The sequence below is a fragment of the Notolepis coatsorum genome (genome assembly GCF_963971535.1).
Source record: "Notolepis coatsorum genome assembly, chromosome: 6".
NCBI classification, from domain to species: Eukaryota; Metazoa; Chordata; class Actinopteri; order Aulopiformes; family Paralepididae; genus Notolepis; species Notolepis coatsorum.
In genome coordinates, this window is record NC_140170.1 from 86,909,999 (window position 1) to 86,920,526 (window position 10,528).

Consider the following 10,528-nt stretch of genomic DNA (forward strand, 5'->3'; position numbering starts at 1 on the left):
TGGTACTGCACCCCATTGGATTGGATTGAATGAAACGCATGGGGAAAAAGAGTCCGGATTCCACATTTTACTTGTCAGGCAAGTAACCGGAGACGATCCAAGTCATTGCCCATCATCAGAACAGCGTGGAATATGTCTTTTGACCACCCAGCGGTGGATCAATAAACGCGATCGATATTTGGAATGGCGATCAGGAATTGGAATAATCTTTTTGGAGAACATCTCATCTGAGGTAAGGAATCTATTTTACCAGTATTGGGATAATCAGAGCTGTTTTCACCTATATATCAACGTGTCCCCTATGTGTGTATGTGGCTGTGAGTGTGTGTAGCTGATCAGGAAATAAGATAATGGATTTTCAGCCCGCTTCTATAGCGTGCATAAGTACACATATACTATCGATAATCTAGCGTTTATTTGAAAACGATTCATAAATAGGCCGAAAAATTACAACGTGTTTTGTGTATTACAGTAAAGCGTGATTCCTGCAGAATCTTTTTTTTTCTGAAAGTTTAAAAAAACAAGCGTTTTTCAAAATGGTATAAAACGGTATAAATGGTATAAAAAACAATCCGTTCCGACAATGTTGACTGCAAACAAGTCATTGATAAGTGACGGTCGTATTAGACACATAAGTTAAGATATAGTTTATGCGTTCACAAATGTGAGAGCTCTGTCATTGAATAGAGCGGTGGCATTCAACGGGGTAAATAGGACACGGAGGCTGGCACGGAAAGTGTTAAAGCCCTCTGTGATCTCCACCCCCCTGGCAGAATGAAACCGTTTCAGATATCCAAACTGCTTCCCTGAAGAGATTACATAATATACTCTGCCCATCAATCAGTCTGTCAGGTGTCAGTAGTTGTAAAGGATATCAGCTAGCTAGTCCACAAACAAGTAGCATCCACAGCAACTGTGACAATGTATGTATTATATCACCTGCTGGGACAGATTAGCCAATAATCTCCCATAGCAACTGATCATACTGGTACCATGAATTTGTTTACATTTGAAAGCTTAATTTATTATGATACTAACTTGACATCTCCTTTCAATTAACAGAATGCCACGCCCCCTCAACCTACTGTGCTCAGAGAGGGTGCACTTACACAGTTATAACAAATCAAATGATACATCTGAAGCTGAAAAAAATGACACTCCTGACATTAACATTCTACAACAAGCATTTTCTGACTGAATTAAAACCATTGTACTGGTTCTTTAAGCTCCATTCAGGCTGTGATTAATAAGACATGTTGAAGGAAAGCTGGCAATTCCCATTCTTCTCAATAATATCACTTTTATAATATGGCATTCATTCATATTTTAGGTTATGCTCACATTTGGGTAAGATTATTTTCAGGTTTATGCAAAAGAAATGCCCCGGAAAACAAACACAAGTACACATCGAATATTCATGTAGATGCCGCCGCAAGGTCGAAAATGACAGCAGGAGACAGTGAGCAGCCTAGATCATCTAACACACATGATCTAGTAATTCTATCTAAAAAGCCCATATTAGTCGTCCATTAGAGATGGCAGGATTTCAGAGGGCATGTCAGGTAGCGAGGTCTAGATATTCCAGCCTAGTAATCTTATAGCCTGGCTGCTGCAGAAGCACCTGGTTATTCCAGTCTAGTAATCCTATATATTGTGCTAGAGACTCCTCCAGTGCAAACACTATACCACCACCAAACCTGCACGGACTACAGCGAATAACGTATGACGTTAGGGTACCTTGTGTATACTGTTTAGTTTACTTTACTCTTAGTATTATATATTCAGATTATAATTCTTTATTGCCCATATTTATTGTAACGTATAATATACCGATAGGGCATACAGACCCTCATCTGCACCTTTGATTACACTGCTACTTTCTCATATTCTTATATTCAGCGTTTATTTATTCATACCGTTTATTTTTATTCTTTTTCTTTCACTTTTTTTTATATTCAAATCTAATTGTATTGCCTATATTTATATCTTTCTACTATTTTCATGCCCATACCTGTACCCCCCCCCCCCCTCCCATGCTGCTATGATGCCCAAATTACACCCAATGTGATCAATAAAGGAATATGTTGTCTTATCTTATACAAAGGTTGGGTCAGGATACAGTAAAGGGGTTATGGGGTTTATACTGATCTATTGATCTCCTAGGTCAACTGACAGGCTACAGGTAGATTTCCAAAAGAATACAGGCATACCTTTATACCTGCGCACTACAGTATATCTGCACGCACTGTTTTGGGAATTTATTTATTAAAAGGATACATATCGAGCATATTGTGCACAGCGCCATATGTCTGTGTTTCAGAACCTATTTTCAAATCAACATATCCTAGCAATATCCTAGTCTAATCCTAATCATCCCTCAACATATCACATACATCCACTGTCTTGTTTTTGTTTTCTGATAGATTGTTGGTATTAGTAGTGTGCACATCTGTTTTTAAGCTACATTTACAAACAATGCAAATATAAACAACTATTGTATGGCTTCCAAATATACACAGAGTATATAAAACAGTAGCAACACCTGCTTTTTTCATGACAAATGCTAAGAGAATTTGGAATGCTGAATATTCTGTCCTTCCTTACAGTGTAAAGCATGATTATATGTTGTTTGTAGTGGAAAGGACATAACAACTATAGATGGATTTTCTTTCTTTTCTTTTAGTTATTTTTTTCTGGATTTATATTTTTAAACCTATTTTCTCCCTATTTACCACTCAAAGGGGATTTTGACCTAATGTGGTCACTGCCGGTAGGTTCCATTCATACAATTGAGGGTCTGCCTCGGTCAGGTGTTCTCTCTCTGCCTGCAGGGCCGGCCCAGGCTTTTATGGGGCCCCATGTTAAATTAGATTTGGGGGCCCCTAAAATAATATAATAATAATGTTTTTTGTGCTGTCCGGCACTTTACCTTCTCTCCCTTACTCTCCTTTGCAACTTTGCATAAATTCCTTTGCACATAAAAAGCCTACCTCCAACCGAAAGGAAATGTAGAGAACATAGATAATAAAGCCACATTATGAAAGGAACTTGGCAATATGGTAATAGTTGTAATTTCATACACAATGCATAGGAAGCAGCATTCACACACCTACAGACCCGAGCTAATGTGTTCCTTATTTTGCTTGTATCCTGTTATATTTATAAAGCTGGATAATTGTATTGATTTATGTCAAATTAAATATCAATACAAGGGGGGGTGGGGCTCTGGTGGCCACGGGGGCCCTAAGTAGCCGTTTAGTTTGCCTCGGGACGGCCCTGCCTGCTTGCCTGCCTTTCGGTTTTCTCTTGGTCTCTTTCCCAACCATAGTCTTTAAATGCCACAACATCAGTAAACCTTCTTTCTTTCCACCTAAAGGGTTCACTAAATATGTTTCTGACTTTCTGACACAATCGTGTCACAAGATGTATAAAGAGTTTCACATGTGCGCTACATTATGCCATGCTGCTGCACTACACACATGACCAACCAATAGTCATCATGAGTTCAAGCCATTAGAAAGAGGAAAGAAATGTGTAGAAAGAAATGCACATTAAGTTAAACATGCAGAATGTGAGGTAAGCCTAATAGCGCATATGACAATATATAGGAATCTAACATTAAAGCAGCCATATTAAAGGAACACGCCACATTTTGGGGAAATTAGCTTATTTGCCATCTACCCTGGAGTTAGACAAGCAGATACATACCCTTTTCTTCTCTGTGCATGCATTAGGCTTAGGGAACAGCCGCACTGTTAGCCTAAATTAGCGTCATTCACTGGAAGTAGGTGTGCCAGTGTAGCCTAGTTCCCAACAGTCACGAAATACACTCCAAATACAACGCCAAAACTCTCCTGTAATCTTTTTTTCAAAAAACAGCAGGGCTTTTGAGGTGATGAAATCACTGTGCCCAGGCAGCAGTGGTTCGGCAAATAATTGTTCAGAGTATTATCTGCTTAGAAAACAAAAATGTCTAATAATTGTTTTGTATTTCTCCACGTGGTAAATAGACAGGTTACACCATGTTTACAGGAACGTTTTGGAGTTGTATTTGGAGTGTATTGGGGGTGACTGTTGGGAACTAGGCTACACTGGCACACCTACTTCCAGTGAATGATGCTAAGCTAGGCTAACAGTGTGGCTGTTCCCTAAGCCTAATGCATGCACAGAGAAGAAAAAAGTATGTATCTGGTTGTCTAACTCCAGGGTAGATGGCAAATAAGCAAATTTCCCAAAAAGATGGCGTGTTCCTTTAAGTGTCTAACGTTAGGCTAGTACTTACATGTTTGAGATGATAAGTCATGTTTGAGGTCGACATGTAATAGGTAAATAGGCCTACATAGTTTGCATGTCACCTTCTTGGGGTCGTCCTTTAACCTCTCAAAATAATCCAACACTTTCCTGACAGGATTTCCTGTCTGACATAACTACTACCTACTACCAGCTATGTAAACGCAAATGTCTGTCTGTCCCTGACTGACTGAGCAAGTGACTGAGTGTCGCTACCCACTTCCTGTTGTTTTTTTGCCCTGTGACCAAATTACTAATGAAAACTTGGTTGACCAATGAAAACGTGGCATCCCTAGGACGAAGCGTCTGATGAGGAGAGCGGTTCTGATAAGGAGGGCTCATCATCATCTACTTGGGGTGTGCAAATCTGAACTCAGTGTCAGGGACCAAGTGCGCAAAGGACTTCCGCCAGCTAGAAGAAGAGCTGGTTCCGGTGCAGGCCTTTCACACTCTCTCTTCGACATCAGAAAAACCCTATCCGAACATTCCAGTTGACAAGTTGTCAAGGAGAATTGAACAATAAAATCTTTCATCTTATGACTCAGGCAGTGTTGGCAGCAAGCACAGCTAGCTTGCTGATTGTATACCCGCACAAGCTGACCAAAGGCGGGATAGTACAGACGCTTTTTGGAGCTACACTCATAGCGGCAGCATGGGCTGGGGAGGAATAGAATACAGGCATTTTATATCTGCGCACTACAGTATTTAGACATATTAGAATGAGAATGCAATACGTACACCATGATGACCTCGAGGAGCTGCAGTGTTCTCTGTGGAGCTTCTTAAGAAGGAGGTCAGTGTTCTGGTTTCCCCTGAACTAAGAAACAGTGGGGTTTACACCAATTGTTTTCCTAGCTCCAAAGAAGGGCACGGCCGACACAAGACCAGTCTTTGACCTGCATGTCCTCAACGGGTTCAGATACAACAGCTGCCCATGCTGAGAGAACCACCTCTAGTCCGGCCCCTGAGAGGCGGAGACTGAGTAGCTATTGGCTGTCATCTGACATCATTCACACCGCTCAATGCGACAAGGCAGTCGACTTCAAAAGCTTACGTGTCTCGCTGGTTTTTGTTTGAGAAGTGGTGTGGGGGGAAGAGTGTGGACCCATGTCAGACTCATGTCAGATTAACCATATTCTCGACTGTGAAATATGCTGATTAAGTGAAAACGACAGTCCTTTATTGATTTTTACCTTACTTCAAACATGAAGGGGAGTTGTAGATAGTGAGTAGACAAGTTATACATAGATTTTTGAGACATGGATTATGGAAAAGGGGGTTAACTCAATAATAGGACAGTTAACTGTGATTAATCACATATTAATCACAAATTTTTTATCTGTTCAAAATGTTTGTTTCCATAGCCGGTCTCAGTTATGCTGTGGCTGAGACGGATCAGGATTAATGAAGCTGCTATAGGAGACTGCTTCTCGGCTACGAATTAAAGCCACGATTGAAAATAATGTATTTCCTTTCTTGAAAATAGTCTACTATAACAATAATACGAGAGCATACAAGAACAATGAATCTACTGCCATGTAGCCAATAAAATCAATAAAATATATATATTTTTTTATACACTTTTTCTCCTCTTTTTCTATTTTTCTCCCATCCCAATTTAGCCGTGCCAATTCTCCCCTCCCCTGTCTTGAACGTTGCTCGCATATTCCCCCCACTGGTCGGTTGTAGGGAGGATAGAAGCCTTGCATCACATGTCCCCTCCGATACATGTGGAGACAGCCTGTCACATCTTTTCACCTGCCAGCGCGGACTCTCATTTGGCGAGGTGTAACGTGTGGGAGGCTCACACTACCCCCGCCATTTTCCTGTCCCCCAACCGACCTGTAGGAGTCGCTGTCCACAACGTCCAGATTACCACCCATCGACTTCCACCCGCTAACTCTGCCAATTGAGTTCAGGGACGCGGAAGTCAGTCAGAGTTGGGGGTGCGGTCGGAGTCGGAGATAAATAATATAATAGCGTCATATTAAATGCATGCGCGAAGCGCATCATTCGTGATTTTCCATTAATTTGAAAGATCAATATTTTACAAACTTGAACACCAACATGTGGACAGTTCACACACGAAATGCAGCAGTTTTTTCTCTAATCAGAAGTCGATTTAGATGCAACCGGCGGGTAGCAACAACTAGCGTTTGGACTTTTGTTTCGCACACTGCGCACAGGATTGTATAACCAGATGCAGAGTATAGATTAAACAGATTAAAACTGAATATACATGAATAATCATAGGCTTCTAACAGTCAGCGCTAGTGACAATTTACAAATTTTTGTGACAGAATGAAGTGAACACACAGACACATAGCAACCATCCAAAAATATACATTTCTTTATTTGAAATATTTATTTCAAACATGTAAATAGTATACAAACTACGAGTAACGAGTAACTGAACTTTGTGTGCGTGTGTGTGTGTGTGTGTGTGTGTTAGGGTGACAGTCCCGAAAATGTTATGTTTGTCCCGCATCCCTCATCAACAGAACAATGTCCCACATTTAGTGGAAGTGGCAATAATCAAATAATCTGGATAAAGCCATTGCTTTATCCGTCTGATTCAGATGACACACACTAACAGACATTTTGAGCCCCTCTTGTCCATATGCGTGTGCCGTGACGCGAGGAATTCCCCAATCTGCATGCATCAGCCCCAGTCTCCTCCGTACTCCGTAGACCAGACTGTCAACAGATTTCATGCTCTCAAGAGAGAATTCAGCTTCCAAGAACTTCGCGAAGCAGCTGAAGCTCTTAACACGAGCAGCAAACTGGACATGGACCAGTTTTACGATGAGTTCTGTGTTCTGTTGCCACGGTTGAGAGAAGTCGCAGCGAGAGATCATCACAACAAAGTGGTTAGCGCTGCTCAAGCATGCAATTAAGCCAAACATTGGTATCCTTCGCATCCTGTTGGGGTTGACCAGAGGAGTCATCAGCCATGGCTTCAGCCCCGATCCCCTGCATTTAAGTGATATTTTAATTACAGATACCCCAGTAATAACATTACAATTTAATTAAATAAAATTAGGCCTGGGTCGTGCGTTCCTCCCGGCCACCGGCAATGACTTATCAGCCAAATGCAACAATAAATAACATGCATTCATTCGGAAATACCTATTCCAAATGCTATTTATAGGGTTTGACAATAATTACACTAATGTCGCTATTTTACAATTAACTATAATGAATTACGGGTCATACCGAACACGTCAGTGTTGAAACTAATGCACGAAAGCTTATTTCCGTGTGGCAGTTTTCTTATTCTACCGCTGGGCGCCATGTACGCACAGTCTGAGCTGTGCGTAGATATACGCACAATCTCAAGCACACGTTCAAATTGATAAATCCCACACTTTGCTTAGAAATGATCGTACGCATGGTTTACGCACATATCTGTGCGTACGCACCATTGATAAACGAGGGCCCAGGTCCCTCAGATCAAATGACCAACTGTGTCTGAGGGTCCCGTGGGCCAAACTGGTGACAAAGGGTTTCCGGGCCTTTGCAGTGATGGCGCAGACACTGGAATAAGCTCCCTCTCAAGATCAAGTCTGCCAACACCGTACAGACATTCAAGACCTTGCTTAAAACCCACCGTTTCTCTCTGGATGATCACTGAGTTACTTTGCTGTTGTGTTGTGTGTCTGAGGTGTTCTTATGTTCTCTGTCTGTCCGTCTGCCTGGTTCCATTTTCTTTGTCCTGTCCATTTATTCGTATTCTTTTTTCCCAGGGCTGCACCCCGGACCGATGTAAAAAATTGCCTGGGGGGCACATTATAAATGCAAATATCATATCATATCATATCATATCATCTCCTGTTTTTTAACCATTAAAACCAAACTATGGACATCAATTCATCGCAACAGACACATTATACCGGAGTCTTTGTGAGGATTGGTTCTTTCCCCGCCACACGCTTCTTGGGGTGCTGTGATGATTGGTCCGTTGCCTAACGCACACTTCTAGGTTAAGTATCAATTACCATCACGCACCTGATGTGTGTGCTAATCAGCGCCCCAGAGGGCTTTATATACCTGGACCTTCTTTCTATCGATGTCGGGTCGTTCTGGAATACAACTGCATTTGCCTGCTTTTTCCCCGTTGCTGTTCCTGGTCTACTTTCTCTCCAGGACCTTTCTGTGGAGAACCGCTGTTGAGAACCGTGTTCCCCGTTTGGAGCTGCGCCTTGTTTTCCCGCTTTACGCGTTGCGCTTGGGTGAGTGGAACCAAACCCCTCTGGATTATTCTGATTGTGTGTTTTAGAAGAGACACTGAAGATTTCGTTACCCCTCTGGATTATTCTGATTGTGTGTTTTAGAAGAGACACTGAAGATTTCGTTACCCCTCTGGATTATTCTGATTGTGTGTTTTAGAAGAGACACTGAAGATTTCTTTTTGTTTGCACTGACTCAGCTAATTGTGTGTTGTGGGGAACACTGAAGACTGTCACTGTCAATTGGTTCTGGACACAGCTAAGGGAGGAGGGAACCACACTGCCTCTGTGTTTCGTTGGACTGTTTCTGATACCTCTCTCTCTCTCTCTCCGTTTTCCACCTTGAGTAAAAGCTGGGAGTATCTGCAGAGCCGCTACAACGTCACATGCCATTTCCCCACCGCTATCACCAGGAGGATTCTGCAGAGCCGCAGATGACTCTGCCGAAGGCAGTCTCCCTGTTTGTTTGATAATTGTACTTTACCCTTTTTTTGACTCTGTAAATAAATACGCCCTAGTATTTGGCTAACTCTGAACTACCTGTCTGTGCCGTTGCGTTTGAGGTCGGTTACAAACCATAACAGTCTTAAGGAGAGCACAGAAGGACTCAGAAGAAGCTTCTATCCCCAGGCCATCAGGCTGCTCAACGAACAATAAACACTATGCAACAACCATCAAATGCACACAGCAAACACACCCACACGCACACACTCACTTTAAACAAACAACACACTGCAGCACCCACTCTCCACACTTTAGATCACCTAAACACACTTTATATTTATTGGTAAAGGATTTGCACTACAACTCGTACACCTTACTGTAAATTGTACCTAAATTGTACCTCATCCCATTTCTGCTTTGCACTATATAGTATTGTATATTAGTACATTGCATAGTATATTGTATATTGTATGGTAACTCAGTTACTTCTATTCTGCATCGAACATTGTACATATGTCTATACTGAACACTGTGACCTCTATTTTTACTTCTATTTTACATGCTATACTATTTTATTTCATACTTATCTTTTCTAGCACAGTCTCTGGAGCGTAACAGTAAGAAGCATTTTGTATAAAAGTATTCTGTACTTCTGTATGACAACTATTAAAGAAACTTGAACTTATACAACAGGTACATTAGTAAGATACATTTTCCATTACTCAAACATCATTCCCTGGATCCCTCACACTTCTAAAGCAAATCACACAATGTAATTGTGTCCAACCTCACATGGGGAAAAGTAAAGGGTCACAAAAACATCCCCTTTTACTATGTGGAATCAAAGCAGTGTCACAAATCCAACTGAATGGAGTCCAATGTCAATCTCTTGCCAACCTTTTACTGACTAATATACTATACCTTTGTCTGGGCATATTGGGGGACATACACATAAATACAAGAAATGCATATCAGTCATTAAAATGTACTCAGAAATGTTTGTCTGAAGAAGTCTGTCACCAAAATTACATGTATTTTTCTTGATGAATTGGTATGACTGAATGTTTGGAAATGTTTACATTTAATTTTACAATTACGTTTTTAATGTGCGTTATGTGGCATTAACACATTATAAACGTGCTAACTTTGACAGCCATAATTTCTATATAAAATATTTTTGTCAAGAGGTTTGGTTTATACTTGGATTAAGGATTGGGCCTTTAGAGTAGACAGACGCCAGTGTTTGCCCCGAGGACTCTTACTCTATTAAGGAGATTATGCAACAAGATCAGCCCAGAGAATCATCCCTCGCAGCCCAACACTGGGGACCAAAGATCGTCTGCTTAATTGAAACGTCTGGATTGTTTCCAGTCGAACTAATCAAAAGACACGTCGCATAGTGCTAAGTCTGAGACAAGTCCTTGGAACATGCCATAATACGAAGAGAGGAGAAAGTCAAGACAAACCAATCACATTCAGCATTCAGATTTGACACTGCAATCTTCAGTTTTGCCACTCTACACTCACTGATTAAATCCTGCTATTCACTACAAACAATCGTGTTA